The 15,873-nt window shown below is 42.8% G+C and overlaps 1 protein-coding gene across 9 annotated transcripts in view; it reads left to right on the plus strand.

Moving 5' to 3' along the window:
• The first annotated feature begins 7,778 nt into the window (after positions 1 to 7,778).
• Positions 7,779 to 15,873, plus strand: part of CFLAR (CASP8 and FADD like apoptosis regulator) — a 55,737-nt gene continuing 47,642 nt past the window's right edge. For 3 of the 9 annotated variants that reach the window (XR_010839176.1, XR_010839174.1, XM_067026561.1), the window contains exon 1: positions 8,012 to 8,071. The gene's annotated coding sequence lies outside the window, so the exon portion shown is untranslated. The other 6 variants (XM_067026560.1, XM_067026557.1, XM_059053434.2 and 3 more) reach the window with 5 other exon arrangements.

The following is a 15,873-nucleotide window of genomic DNA, read 5'->3' on the forward strand; positions in this document are numbered from 1 at the left end:
GAAGGATGTATTTCCAGATTGAAGACCGAGTGCCTAGCACAGTGAATGCAAATTGTGGATGTACAGCATATACTGTGAAATTTCAGAATACTAAGAACAGTGAGAAGATGCTACACACGTCTTATATTAGTCGGGGTTCTCCAGAGAAATAGAACTAATAGGGTATAAAGAGATTTAAAGAAAGATTTATTATGAGGGATCGGCTCATTGGTTATGGAATCTTCGTCCCATGATCTGCAAGCTAGAGGCCTAGGAAAGCCGGTGGTGTAAGTCCCAGTCCAAGTCTGAAGGCCCAAGAACTGGGAACACCAATGTTTGAGAGCAGGAGAAGATGGACATCCCAGCTAAGGAAGAGATAGAACTCATTCTTCCTCCGCCTTTTTGTTCTATTCAGGTCCTCAAAAGATTGGATGATGCCCACCACTCTTCTTTACTGAATCTACCAATTCAAATGCTTATCTCTTTTAGAAACATTCTCACAGACACACCCAGAAATCATGTTTTGCCAGCTATCTGGGCTTCCCTTAGCCCAGTGAAATTGACACACAAAATTAACGATCACAACTCCAGAGAGGGGAGTGGGGGAAAAGTTCACATATAAAAATAGGAATGAAAATGTCTTTGGATGATTCAGTAGCAAAACTGATAGAAGACAATGGGAGAAATGCTTTCCTCATTCTGAAAAAAACATATTCCCAGTCTAGAATGTCTATGCCCAGAATGAAGATAATAAAGACATTTACAGACTGTAAATTCTCACTCATTTTCAGGAAACTATGGTGGGATGCTGCTGAAGCATAATGAGGGAACAAACCAAGAAAGAGAAAGACATGGAGTCCATGATATAGAAGATAAACATAAAAAGGAGATAAAAGGAATTTCCAGGCTGATGGTTAAGGGAGATCCCAGGATGACAGCTGGGTACTCTGTGTAGAGGAGAACCAGCACAGAATGGAGCATGTCCAACAGCTTTGGAAGTCACTTCTCCAGGAACCTGACATTAATTATATACCTTATGTGTCAATAAATTGAAGCAAGCTTTGGATAAGTGACAAAGAGTCTAGGGTTGAATTACTTAGAAAACCAAACAAAACAAGACAATTTTTAACTCCAGGGAAAACTAAAAGTAATGCAGGGAAGGAAAAGTAATCATAGGTTCTTACATGACTTTGCTATGACTATCATTTGTATGATTATAATAGCATAAGTACTAAAATTGATCTAATCAAAATCAGAATATAACTATCTTGGGAACATGGTGATATTAGAAAGGTTGGAGGGAACATCGAGTGGAGTTTATGGAATAAGAGAGCTATAGTCTCATCTTATATAATACGAAGTCAATAGGAAATACCCAAACCTAAAAAAATCAAGAAGTAACAATGTAAGCATGTTATTTAGAAACACAAATAAAATAATCATCTAAAAGAAGTGGAAGGTTGCCTCTGGAGAAGGGCTAACTAGATGCAGGAAAAGCACTTTATTAAATTCAGCATTCATTCATGGTTAAAAAAATAAATTATGTTCCTTCTTTCCTTCCCCTCTTCCTTCCTGATAATCCAGCCTTAAAGCCCCCCACATAGTGGCAGAATAGTCATCCAAGCAGAGTGGCTGTCTGGTATGCAGTATTAGAGCCCAAACAAGCTGTGGGAGTATCTATGGGGGGATAGAGGGGAGGCAGGAGTGGTTATCTCAAAGGTATTTTAGCCATTTATGCTTCCTCTTCTGGGAATTGTCTATTGATATATCTTTTCCACAGCCTCCATAATAAGCACTTCTCTTTTTAATTGTAAGAGTTTATATAAACTATACACACACACACACACACACACACACACACACACACACACACAATTAGCAGGATTTTTCAAGGTTCATCCATATTATGCCATGTATCAGTACTGTATTCTTTTTCATGACTGAATAATATTTCATTGTATGAATATAACATGTTTTGTTTAAATATTCATTATTTGATGGACATTTGGGTTGTTCTTGGCTATAATACTACTATAAGCATTTGTGTATAAGTATTTGCATGGACATATGTTCATTTCTTTTGAGTTTATACTTAGTAGTAAAATTGCTGGTTCATATAGTAACTCTATGTTTAATCATTTGTGGAACTGCCTGGCTGTTTTCCAAAGTGATTGCTCCATTTCACATCCCACTAGCATTATATGAGGGTTCCAATTTCTCCACATCCTTACCAACACTTGTTATTATCTGACTTTTTGATTCTAGCCATCCTAGTGAGTATTAAATGGTATCTCATTGTGGTTTTGATTTGCATTTCCTTGATGACTAATGATGTTGAATATATTTTCATGTGCTTATTGGCTATTTTCCTTGGAGAAATATTTATTCAGATCCTTTGCCCATTTAAAAATTCTTTTATTTGTCTCTTTATTATTGAGTTGTAAGAGTTCTTTATATATTCTGGATACAAGTCCCTTATTGATACAGGGTTTGCAAATACTTTCTCCCATTCTGTAGGTTGTATTTTCATTTTCTTGATTGTGTCATTTGAAGCACAAAAGGTTTTGATTTTGAGGAAGTCAAATTTATCTATTTTTTCCCTTGTTGCTGAGGCTTTGGGGGTCATATCTAAGAATCCTTTGCCAAATCCAATATCATTAAGTTTTACTCCTATATTTTCTTCTAAGAATGTTATAGTTTTAGCTCTTACATTTAGGTCTTTGATTCATCTCAAATTGATTTTTATATATGGTAAGGAGTAGTGGTCCAACTTTATTCTTTGGTATGTGGAAATCCATTTGTCCCAGCACCATTTGTTGAAAAGACTATTTCCCCCCATTGGATAATCTCAGTACTTGTGTCTAAAATCAGTTGACCATACATATATGTGTTTATTTCTGGGCTCTTAATTCTGTTTAATTGATCTATATATCTATCCTTGTGCCAGTACCACACTACTTTATACTTCTTACGTTAAACTTATTCCTAAGTTTAGATGCCCTTTCTAAAGTTGTGGAGTCCCCTTCTATCCCTAGTTTGTTGAGTGTTTTTTATCATGAAACCATGCTGGAATTTGTCAGATGCTTTTTCTGTGTCTATTGCAATGGTCACATGAATCCTATTTTTTATTCTATTGATATAATGTATTACATTAATTGATTTTCAGATGTTAAACCAATCTTGCACTCCTGGGATAAATCCCACTTGGTTATGGCGGACAATTATTTTTACATGTTGCTGGATTCAGTTTGCTAGTATTTTGTTGAGGGCTTTTGCATCCACATGCACAAGATATTGGTCTGAACTTTCCTTTGCCTGCGAGGTCTCTGTCTGGTTTTGGTATCATAGTAATAATGGCCTGATGAGTTGGGGAGTGTTCCTTTCTTGTTATGGGCTGAATTGTGTCTCACCCCTCTACCCCTACCCCCAGTTCATATGTTAAATTCCTAACTCCTAGTACCTCACAATGTTACTGTAGTCATAGATAAGGTCTTTAAAGAGGCAAAGTTAAAATGAGGCTATTAGGGTAGGCCCTAATCCAATATGACTGGTGTCCTTATAAGAAGAGAACATGCAGAAGGACACTAAGGATGTGTGCATACAGAGGAAAGACCATGTGAGGACATAGCAAGAAGACTGCTATCTAAAGTCCAGGGTAGAGGCCTCAGAAGAAACCAAACTTACTGATGTCTTGACTTCGAACTTCTAGCCTCCAGAAAGGTGAGAAATAAATTTCTGTTGTTTAAGTCACCTAGTCTGTGGTATTTTGTTATGGCAACCCTAGCAAACTAACACACTCCTCTTCTGTTTTTTGAGAGTTTGTGAAGAATATTCTTCCTTAAAAGTTTGGTAGAATTTACAAATGAAGCTTTTTGGGCCTGGGCTTTTCTTTGTGGGTAGATTTTTAAATTTTTTCACTTTGTATAGGTCTACTCAAATTGTCTATTTCTTCTTGAGTCAGTTTTGATAGTTTGTGTCTTTCTAGGGATTTGTCCATCTAGGTTATCTAATTTGTTGTAGTACAGTTATTCATAGTGTTCCTTTAAAGTCCTTCTTATTGCCGTAGGGTCAGTAGTAATGTACCCGTTTTCTTCTTTTTTTTAATATATAATTTATTTTTTATTTTTTGAATTATATTTTATTTATTTATTTATACAGCAGGTTCTTATTAGTTATCTATTTTATACATATTAGTGTATATATGTCAGTCCCAATCTCCCAATTCATTCATTCTCTCTCTTTCATTTCTGATTCTAGTAATTTGAGTCTTCTTTTTCTCTTGGTCAATGGAGCAAAAGGTTTGCAATTTTGTTCACCTTTGCAAAAAATCAGCTTTTGGTTTAATTGATTTTCTCTATTGTTTTTCGATTCTATATTTTATTAATTTCCACTTTAATCCTTTTAAAAATTTTTATTTCTTTTATTTATTATTTGCTGCATTGGGTCTTTGGTTGCTGTGAGCGGGCTTTCACTAGTTGCAGTGAGTGGGGACTACTCTTCGTGCAGTGTGCCAGCTTCTCATCCTGGTGGCTTCTCTTGTTGCAGAGCACGGGCTCCAGGCACAGGGGCTTCAGTAGTTGTAGCACGTGGGCTCAGTATTTGTGGCTCGCAGGCTCTAGAGCACAGGCTCAAGTTGTGTCGCACAGGCTTAATGGCTCCGTGGCATGTGGGATCTTCCCGGACCAGGGCTCGAACCCATGTCCCCTGCATTGGCAGGCGGATTCTTAACCACTGCGCCACCAGGGAAGCCCCTTCCACTTTAATCTTTATTATTTTCTTCCTTCTGGCTGCTTTAGGTTTAGTTTGCTCTCCTTTTACCAATACACATATATTAATTTCTATATGTTATAGGTACAACAATCCATCATATTATTTTATACAATTGCTTTTACAATCAGTTGAGTAGGAAAAATGTTCATTTATACTGTCTCATAATTATATAACTGCCTTTTCTTTTTTTAATTAATTTTTATTGGAGTATGGTTGCTTTACAATGTTGTGTTAGCCTCCACTGCACAACAAAATGAATCAACCATACACATATAGATATCCCCTCCCTTTTGGACTTCCCTCCCATTTAGGTTACCATAGTGCATTAGGTAGAGTTTCCCTGTGCTATACAGTATGTTCCTATCAGTTGTCTATTTTATATATAGTACCAATAATGTATATGTGTCAATCCCAGTCTATAACTGCCTTTTCTGATGTTCTTTTCTTTTTTTCGTATGAATTTGAATTACTGTCTGGGGTTATTTGCTTTCAACCTGAGGAACGTCCTTTAGTATTTCTTGTGAGGCAGGTCTGCTAGCACAAATTCGCTCAGTTTTTGTTTATTTGGGAAAATTTCACCTTATTTCACCAACTTACTTTCTTAAGATTGTTTCTTGGATGGAGCACTTTGAATATGTTATCTCATTGTCTTCTGGTTTCTCTTGCTTTTCTTGAGAAGTCATTTATTAATCTTACTGGCATTTATTTGTAAGTAATGAGTCATTTTTCTTTTGCTGCTTTCAAGATTTCTTCCTTGTCTTTGATTTTCAGCATTTTTGCTCTATTGTGTCTGTAGATCTCTTGCATTTATCCTATTTGGAATTTGTTGGGTTTCCTGGATATGTAAGTTATAGTTTTTCAATAAATTTGGAAAGTTTTTAGCCATTATTTCTTTGGATTTTTTTGTGCTCCTTCTTTACTCTCCTCTCCTTCTAGCACTCTTATTATGCACATGTTCATGTGCTTAATGATGTCCCACATTTCTCTGAGGCTCTTTACATTTTTCTCTGTTCTTTGGCTTGCATAATCCCTATCCATCTACCTTCAAGTCAGCTTATTCTTTCTTCTGCCAGTTCAAGTCTCCTGTTAAGCTCCTAATGAAGTTATTTCAGTTATTGTAATTTTCAACTCCAGAGTTTCTATTTAGTTCATTTTTATGATTTCTGAGTCACATCCCTGTTCTAGGGGTTGAATATCTATTGATATTTTCTATTTGGTATGACATTGTCATCACACTCTAACCATGTTTTTCTTTAGTTCTGTGAACGTGTTTATAATAGCTATAATACTTTGAATTTTTTTTTTTTCTGATAAATCCAACATCCTGTTGCTCTTAAAGCAGTTTCTGTTGCCTGCTATTTTTCCAATGTATGGGTCATACTTTCCTGTTTGCTTGCATGCCTCATAACTTTTTGTTGGAAACTGGACATCTTAAATAATGTATTGTAGCAACTCTGGGTACTTGTTTCCTCCCCACTCCCCACCCTCTCCACCCTTCCCAACCTCCTTATTGTTATTTGCTTGTACATATATTGTTCTACAAATAAATCCAATCAAAATCTGGCCCCTTTGAAGCAAAAGTTTATGAGGTCAGTGTCTAATATTTGTCTTACCACAGGAGGGCTTCCCTCAGCTGTCTTTATCTTTGATTCTTTCCTGCAAACTAGCCACTTTACAATTTAGCTCATATCTTGAATCTCCTCCCAATTGCCTATCACCATAACCTCCAGGTTTTTGAGAGCACCCTTTGGCTTGTATTTCTCCATGCTCTGTTGTAAATGAAGTCAGTTTCTACAGGAAGAGATTAAGAGCTATCTGTTTTATGGACCCATCCATAAAACATCCCCAGTGGGGGGCACAATCACAGAGTCTGGGCTTTGGAGCAGGAGGTGGAACAATGGCAAGCTTCTCTCAGACTCACATCCCTGTTCTAGAGGCTGAATTCTAGGTGAGGATACGGTAGCAGACAGAGGTTCTCTTGGCTTTTTTCTTCTGGCTTGAACCACTACTACAGCAGCTGAGATAAGGGTGATTAGGACCCCAGTATTCTCAGTGCTCCAGCCCAAGGTAGAGCCTCTGTTGCATGAGTGGGGCTGGATGGAAGAAAGAATCCTCCATCTCTCAACCACATTTATACAGGACTTAGGCTCAGTATCAGGTAGCCAGGGGCAGGCAGGGTGAGAATTGTTGACATCTGCCCCTCCCACTGGGAGCCTGGGAAGAGGAGGCGCAGTGCTCCCGGTTTAAAGACAGAGTGGGGACTCTGCCCTGCAGTTGAGAGGGCAAAGAGAGGAAGAGGGCTTGGTTGAAATACCACAGATTCTCACCTTTCTGACCAACTTTTCCTAGATTTTCTTGAATAGATACTTGTTTGCTCTTTTAGGAATATTTCCAAGGCTTTAAATGGTTGTTTTTGCTTGTCTTAAAACAATTTTCATCAGTTTCATTAGGGAGTGGGTCAGCAGAGCTCCTCATGCTGTCACACGGTGGTGAATTTTTCTTGGTATTATTTTTGCAAATTTCTTGTAAGTTTAAATATATTTAAGAAAAGTTTAGAAACTTTAAAAAAATCACAAGAAAGTAGTTACGAGGAATAAAGCATAAAGCGCTTTTACATATGCTCTTTATTATTTTTCCAAGACATCCGTAACAAACACTAGAAGTGCTGTTAAGGAGTAGAACCCCACGGGGCCTTCCCGTGGAACAGGCCTCCCCCATTTCCTCTGCTTTAGCTCCTCTCTCAAGTACCTAGATTTGACGCACATTTCCTGAGTTGTTTTGCAGATGTAACACCCCCACCCCCACCCACACCCCAGTCTTCAACAAACGGAAGATGTTAACTATTTGAGTACCATGAGCACAGAGCCCCAGGCCTCCTGAAGCCTAAGGACGGATCATGTTCACCCCTGTGACACCACCCCACTACCTCACCATCAGCCAATCAGAGAACTGTGCACGAGCTGATCACGTATCCTGCGACACCTCCACCCACTACTTGGCTTTTTTAAGTGCTTTGCGGAAAGCCTTTGGGGAGCTCCAGGCTTTTTAGGGCACGGGCCCCGTTCTCTGTCCTCTTTTTGCATGGCCTTGCAAAACACCTTTCTCTGCTCCAAACTCCAAGGTTTCCGTTTGTTTGGCCTCACTGTGCTCTTGGGCACAAGAACTTGTGTACACAGTCTTTCTGTCCATAGTGAGTAGTAGATCTGCGTAGTTAGGCAACCACCCAGAGTTCACAGCAAGCCCAGTCAGAGCGGGTGTAAACAGGAAACAGTAGGCTGGCGGGTTGTTGAACAGCACGGCAGTGTTTCACCTCAAAGGGCTGGTGAGTGGGGGGGTGGTCTCTGGGTCTAACACAGTGAATGTCAGACCATCAACCTTTTAGAGGGTTAAAGCTTTTGTACGATGCGAGAGAAGGCCAGGGTGAGCAAGGCGAGCGCATGCGGGACTGGGCAGCAAGCCACATCCTCTTTCAGGCTTTCGGTTTCTTTGCCTCCATCTTGCCTGCGATTTTCGGGTATCAGAGGAGTTAAGTCTTGACGTGTCGCAGCCAAAGGAGAGCCTAGCCGCGGGTAGGACGGTACGTGCCCGCGCGGAACCCCGCAGCTCCCACCCTCCCCAGCTCCCCGCCGGACGCCAGGCCCCGCATCCTCTCGCGTTCCCGGACTGGCGCTTCCTCGCACTCGGCCAGGGCAGGGGGTGCCTGGCAGGGGCCAGGGGAGGGGTGGGCCTTCTGGCAGGTGACTCAGTCCCGCAGATCTCTTATCTCCGATTTGCCCTTTGGGCACCAGGCAGGTTGGAGCGCCTCCGCTCCGATTCTCTGGAGGGGCGCTTGAGTCTTTCGGGATTCCGGTGCGGTCGGAGCGGCGGATCGCCCAGGCCCAGTGACTCTCGCCCCAAACGGAAGCACTAGAAAACGGGCCGTGAGCTTTGTGGCAGGTCCCCGGTGTCCTGCCTAAGGACAGGGTTGCTCAATTCCGGGGGTGACCTGCTCGAAAGATCTGGCAGTCTTCCTTTGGCAAAGTTGATGAGAACTAGGACTTTTTGTGCAGTAGTGTGTCTTGGCGGAAGCAACAGGAGAGGAAAGAATTTTTACTCTCTCTGGTGAAGTAGGTCAGGGTTGCTATTTCTCAAAGCAGTGAGATGCGTATTTTGGCAAATTGGAAGAATAGCTTGCCTTGGGAAGGTTCGGAATGACTGACTACTGATGAAAGATTTTTTTGTAAAACCTTGAAATAAACTTGTCCTCCCCGCCGCCACCCTTTTTCCCTTCAAAGGTCTGGGGAATGTCTGGTCAGGGCATATTCTTTTAAAATATTAACAGTGGAATGCAATAGAACAAAGACCATTGAAATTCAGAACAAATTTTTGGTTCAAGTAACAGGAAGTAAGTTCAAGGACGCTAAAGCTCTCGAATATTTTCATTTGTTGACATTTGAAATTTATTTACGAAACGAGAGGTAGTGCCAGTAGGGAACCTGTTGGACACCAACAGACCATGATAATCTAAAACTAAGACCAGACAGGTCTCTGGCAGGCTTGACCTGCTTCAGATAAGAGATTTCAGAGAAGAGAAACTGAATTTTTGGTAATTTCCCTCCGGTGGTGCCCCTAAATAATCTTTAAAAAGTTTCATGGGGAGAGGCTAAAAACTTGGGCCAACTCCAAAATTAAAAAAAAAAACAAACGAGAGAGAGACTCGGGTTTGGAAGGGACTTTTGAATGTGTCTGCCATGCAGAAGTTGCTTTTTTTTTTTTTTTTTTGCGGTATGCAGGTCTCTCGCTGTTGTGGCCTCTCCCGTTGCGGAGCACAGGCTCCGGACGCGCAGGTTCAGCGGCCATGGCTCACGGGCCCAGCCGCTCCGCGGCATGTGGGATCTTCCCGGACCGGGACACGAACCCGTGTCCCCTGCATTGGCGGGCAGACTCTCAACCACTGCGCCACCAGGGAAGCCCGCCCCAGAAGTTGCATTTTTAATATTAATACTTACTTTACTTACAGCTTCTGGGTTGGACGTCCTGATTAAAATGGCTTTTCCTAACCAGTTACTGTTTTACATTTGTTTGTAACTGACATTTACACTTCATTTAACAGTAGTATTACTACCTGGCACCTGCTCTCGAAGGTGAATCCACCTGCAGGCCCGCAGGGGCTGGGTGCCCCTTGCCCCCTGCCCGCTGGGAATCTTGCGCGACTGGAGTGTTGAGAGGGTAGTCGGCAGCAGTTTTTTTTTGAGCGGTGGCCGCGAGGGCCGATTGGCAGCTGAAATGGAAGTAGGTTTGATCCCTGGGGTCAGGCGGGTCCCAGCCCGGCTCTCAGTGGGGTGGCGGAGCGCAGCGGCCAGGCGAACTGGTTCCTGACCTGACGCAAGTAATTTCCCGCAATGCCAGGTGGGCTCTTTGCCCACACAAGGGAGAGCTTACTTTCTGGAGGGACACCCGTGTGTTCTTGTGGAGATTTTAAGGTGTAGGAGCTGAGGGTTCTGGAGCAGGAAGTTTTGTTTGGGCTGTGCGTTCCTGGCGGGCTGCTGGGAGGAAGAGCACAGAGGCTTTATGCCTGCCTTGGAAGCCGCCTCTTGGCGCCTGCGATGCTCTCTCCTCCAGTTCCTGGTCGTGTCTGGAGTACAAGTAAGTCCCCTATATACAAACCGGAGCATGTTGGTTAAGTCCAGCGTTACCCTAGGTACCCAACTAACACAATTGGGTATATAGTACTGTGCTGTAAGAGGTTTATAATACTTTTCATATAAATAATACATAAAAAACAAAGAAAAAATAAAACATTTTTAATATTACAGTATAGTACCTCGAAAAGTTCAGTAGTACAGTACAACAGCTGGCACAGGGGCTTGCATCGAGTGGACTTCCTGGGCTTGAGATAAAGATACTGTGCTACTGTACTTTATACAGTACTGTACCATAGAGTATACAAAAGTATAACCACTTATCGAAGTGCACGCATGTATGCCAGACACCTGAACTAACTTACGTGATTGGACACGCCAACGCACGTTCGCACCTTTGAAAGTTTGCAACTTGAAGGTTCGTATGTAGGGGACTTACTGGACATATTTCCAACTCTGGTTTTCCGGAGCCTCAGGTTCCATCGTGTCCGGCAAGAGTGGGCGAGGTTCCCGGCGGAAGTCATTGGGAAGAGCAGGAGGCTGCCCGGGGGTGAATAGACAAACTCTTTCTCCCGAGCTGCGCCCCCTGCTGGCGTCGCCCTCAGCTCTGGGGGCGTCGGGGCACTGTCGCTGATCCCGGCAAAAAAGGCTTGAGTCACCCGCTTTCATCCCTTCCTTGAGCCTCCTTGGGACTCACCCACAGCACTCCAAGTCGCCAGGAGTGTCTTTCGCTTTTTACAATCTCAGGAATGAATTCTTTTTGGTTATTTCTTCCTTACAGGACCCCAAAGGCTAATTAAACTCGTGTTTATGGCTGGGTGCTGGGAACATAGAGATGGGTCTGAACTTGTTTTTTTTTTCCCCATAGAGAAAAAAATCACGGAGTGGTTGGGGAGACCCAGCAAAATTACCTGCAAAGTTAACTTGGATTCAAGGCAGCCTAGAAAAGGGTCTAGAATCAACAGTCTAGAATGGGAGGAGGCCAGTTGGGCCAGGCTGGGGAAGTGGTAACAGGTTACAGAGTAAATCAGTTATGTAAGAAACATTATGATTGAAATGGCCTATTTCTCCTTTATATTCGGCTACTGTCACCTCCTTGAGAAAGACTTCACAGCCATCCATAGAGGAAGTAAGGATTCCCTTCCTCTATACTTCCCTATACTCAGGGGCTATCTTTGCACTTACCATAGGATTGCACTTAACACTCTGTATTGTAATATTTTTTCTCTTAAAAAATTTTCAGTCAAATTGTATTATAATTATCTGGGTTAAAATACATGCAAAGTTAATAGAGAAAGCCTGCAGGGGTCCATTCCCTAAGGTAACCAAAAGTTGCAGTTTATTGTCTTTTCAGACATTTATGCACTTAAATACAGTAAGTATTTTTTTTAAATATGTAGTTTGCTCTTTTATTTTTCTTATTTTGTATGATGCTATCAGCAATCATGGGGATGTCAGAGGACTGTCCCACTTGAGGAAAAACTGCTTTAAATTTTAGGCACTTTTGAGTCCATACTACACACAGAGGACTGGCCTGGAGGTTTGGCAAAATGAAAACTCTCACCCATAAATCTTAGAGTTTTAGAACTTGTGATAAGTGCAAAGGATAAATTTTTAGCCAAATGTACTGGGGAGATGTACCTTTTGCTAAAAGGCCAGGGGATGTCTGGTGAGCTTGGCTGGAGATAGTGTATTCTGTCTGCTCATGATGAGGTCCTGTCTGCTCCCAGGAGGCCCTGCATGATGCATCACCCAGCTCTTAAACAACGTCATTGTTACCCATTGTTTAGAGTTGCAAAAACTTCCTTTCACGAGCTTTGTCTCCTGGATCTAACAACCAGGTTCCAAATACATTCTTACTCCACCACCAGCTCCATATTCATTGTAGATTATGGAAGGATGAGTAGGCATTACACAAGTACCGGCCTGCTGGAGCTCTGTAATGATGACTAGTCTGTTCAAGGCCTAGGAGGGTGAGTTTGGCCTAATGCAGATGAGTGGGAGCTTACCATATATGATAGTACTCAAGAAGAAAGTAAAAACAGTGCTATGAAGCAGGAGGAGATGACCTGATTTAGGAATCAAGACAACTTTAGGAAGAGATGCCTTGAAAGATGGTATAGAATTTCAATAGGCAGAGACTGAAAAGAGGGAAGGGGCTTTCCGACTGGAGGCAGGTGCTTGATGAGCAGAGATGTTGGGACAGAAAAATACTGTCCAGGGAACACTGAGATAAGTATCTTGAATTAGATTATGGGTTGGGCAGAGGAGGGGAGGTACTCTGAGGTGCTTGGGCTCTGTGAGAAGTTTGCCCTAGTGAAAATAACTTTGATTGAGGAGGAGTGGGCCACTGCATGAAGTGGATTTCTCTAGTGACTCTGCTCGTGTTTCTGTATCCAACTAGATGATTCATGATCTCCTTTCAATCTTGATCTTTTCTCCTCCTGGGGTTCTTTCATTCCTTCATTTTCTGCAGCCCGTATGCAGCTGTTACGAACCAGGTAAGTTATTTGAGGTAATGTTATGTTGAAATTTGTGGGAGTTTCCCTGAGAGTCATGGGGCTGAGCCTCATCAAAGAACTTTATAAAATATACCTTCTAATTTTTTGCCATTTTATAATTGGGATCATATATAGTTTGTGGGCAATTTGCTGTAATTGAAATGCAGTGCTTGGGAAGCCAAATATTTTTTTTTTGTGTGTGTGGTTTGCGGGCCTCTCCCTGTTGTGGAGCACAGGCTCTGGACGCGCAGGCTCAGCGGCCATGGCTCACGGGCCCAGCCGCTCCGCGGCATGTGGGATCTTCCCGGACCGGGGCACGAACCCGTGTCCCCTGCATGGGCAGGCGGACTCGCCACCAGGGAAGCCCACCAAATAATTTTTTAATGCATACTTTTAGCTGTTGATACATTATGTATCAGTAGCTAAAAATGTGCATTAAAATTATTAAATTTAAAAAACAGAAAAATATTAAATTAAAAACTACACGTTAAATAATCTCAAGTTGGAATGTGTTTATGCTTCAGCCTCAGTACATGGTCTTCTAGACTATGATTCTGCAGCATTGCAGAAATCAGAACCCACATGATGATCTATTACTAAATACCTCATTTTAAATATTGGAGGAAAAGGGCACAAAGTGGCACTTTGTACACTATCTTAGGGTTAAAATGCCTACAAATGTAGTAAAGATGGGTTCATTATATTAGCTGCTTGAATTGCTACACACAGAGCCCACACCCACAGGTTCCATACACGGACGGAGGAGGAGGAAGGTGGGTCCTGTTATGTTCAGGGATGCACTATGAGTGCATCCCTGATGAGTGGATGAACTCCTATGATTGAGAATGAGTGAGAACTCCTATGAGTTCAGTGGTGGTCACATTCGTTTTGCCCAGGATCATGTAACCCCTTCTGCTTTATCTTTTTAGAAACTTCTGGGTGACTCCCTCATGGCCTTCAACTTCATATCTCAGTGGGGGTTTCCGGATACCTGAACGTTCCAGGTTTGCATGCTGCTTTCTGCAGCTGGCAAGGCAGGCTTCTCCCCACTGTGGCTCAGTTTTGTAACGTTACTGGGAATTTACATTTGCTTGCAGGCTGTGGCTCAGTGACCATGACCTTGCTTTCAGGCATGCCATGACCAGAGCAGTACAAAGAATGGAATATTAAGTATGTCTGTCCTTGGATAGGTTTAAGTATGGGAACCAGTCATGCTGGCAGCTGTCTGCTGGGACCGTTATGTGCTTTCAATACCAGATGGTCGCAGGCAAAGTTGACGTTCTGTGAGAAAGGCTGAAAAGCTTGATTTAACCACATTTTACTGTCACCTGTTGGAGCTATGCTGGGTGGAACGGAGCTAGGTACACAATATGGTGGTGGAACAAAGGAGCTACTAACGAAGTCTAGGTGAGTTCTTCCCAGGAAAGCTTTACACTTAGGAGACACTTCAGCTGGCCCTTCAAACCAAGTAGGGTTTTGCCAGGCAGGTAAGTGGAAGTGAGTAATCCAGGCAAATGTGCAGAGGCGTGGGAAAGAACTCCTTGTTGAGGTTTGTTTGAATCCGGAAATGCAAGGTGTGTGTTAATGAGAGATGAATGCAGACGTTAGACCAGGAGGGGCCTTGGATACAAAGAAAATCAGAACCTGCAATGGGAGATGAGGAATCATTGAAAGGTCTGAATTTAAGAAAGTGATTTGGTTCAAGCAAGAACTTCAGGAAGTTCATTCTGATAAGATCTGTTTGGAGAGGGTGAGGCCATAGGCAGAGGGAACAGAAAGGCCAGGGTGAGAGATGGATGCTAGGGCACACCCTCACTTAAGAAGCAGGTGCAGGGGTTTCCGTGGTGGTGCAGTGGTTAAGAATCCGCCTGCCGATGCAGGGGACGTGGGTTCGAGCCCCGGCCCGGGAAGATCCCACATGCCGCGGAGCAACTAAGCCTGTGAGCCACAACTACTGAGCCCGCGTGCCAGAACTACTGAAGCCTGCGCGCCTAGAGCCTATGCTCTGCAACAAGAGAAGCCACAGCAATGAGAAGCCCGCACACTGCAACAAAGAGTAGCACCCGCTCACCGCAACTAGAGAAAGGCCGCATGCAGCAATGAAGACCCAACACAGCCAAAAATAAATAAATTTATTTTAAAAAAAAAGAAGCAGGTGCAGAAAAGGTGCTGAGGAGTCAGGGAAGGTTAGAGGGGGACAGTGTAGAATATAGTTGTGTGAGATCAGCTAAGGGAGAAGAGTTTCAAGGCACAGGTCAGAGTGCTTGGATAAAAGAAGACTTCCATGTGACCTTGGATGTGGCTACTAGGAGGTCACCCAGGCCTCTAGAAGAACACCGTCAGGTGAGGACACTAGGGTGAGGAGAGTGAGGCACTCACCTCAGGCATAACATTTAAGGGGGTGCAAAAATCAAGATAAATAATACTTTAATGCCAGAGTTGGAAAAAATTGACATGAATGCAAAAGACCCATGATGAACAAAATATCAAAATTTTAAATAAAGACAGTATCCGCATTACTGATTCTTCCTTTGCCTCATGTTCCAATATGGCACTGAGGATCATTGTGTAAAGGATGTGGGGCAGGGAGGATGCAGGTGGCACCATATTGAGTGAACTGAGAAGTTGAGGGAGCTGAAGTACACATTACAGTCTGCCTTTCTGAAATCCTAGCTTCACATGAAGGAAAGAGAGTGAAAGGCTGGTTGGTCTAGGGGATCTCAGGCTGAAGGGGTTTTTTGTTTTCTTTATTTTTAAGATGGAGGAGACTGAACATGTTTACAAGCTGAGGGGAGGAGTCCCTGAAGGTGGAGAGAGGTTGATGAAAGGGTAAGCGCAGGGGCTTATGGAGACAGAAGGGCACAGGGGAAGTGGATGGCCCTGGAGGATGAGGGACAGCAGGGGAAGGTAGCGGGCTGCTGGAGCTCACTCTTGATTAGTGGCAAGCTCATCGATGAAAAGTGGCCCCAGTGCGTGGTGTTAGGATGGAAGAAAGCTGTGAG

This window comes from Kogia breviceps, chromosome 2, assembly GCF_026419965.1.
Source record: "Kogia breviceps isolate mKogBre1 chromosome 2, mKogBre1 haplotype 1, whole genome shotgun sequence".
Classification (NCBI taxonomy): domain Eukaryota; kingdom Metazoa; phylum Chordata; class Mammalia; order Artiodactyla; family Physeteridae; genus Kogia; species Kogia breviceps.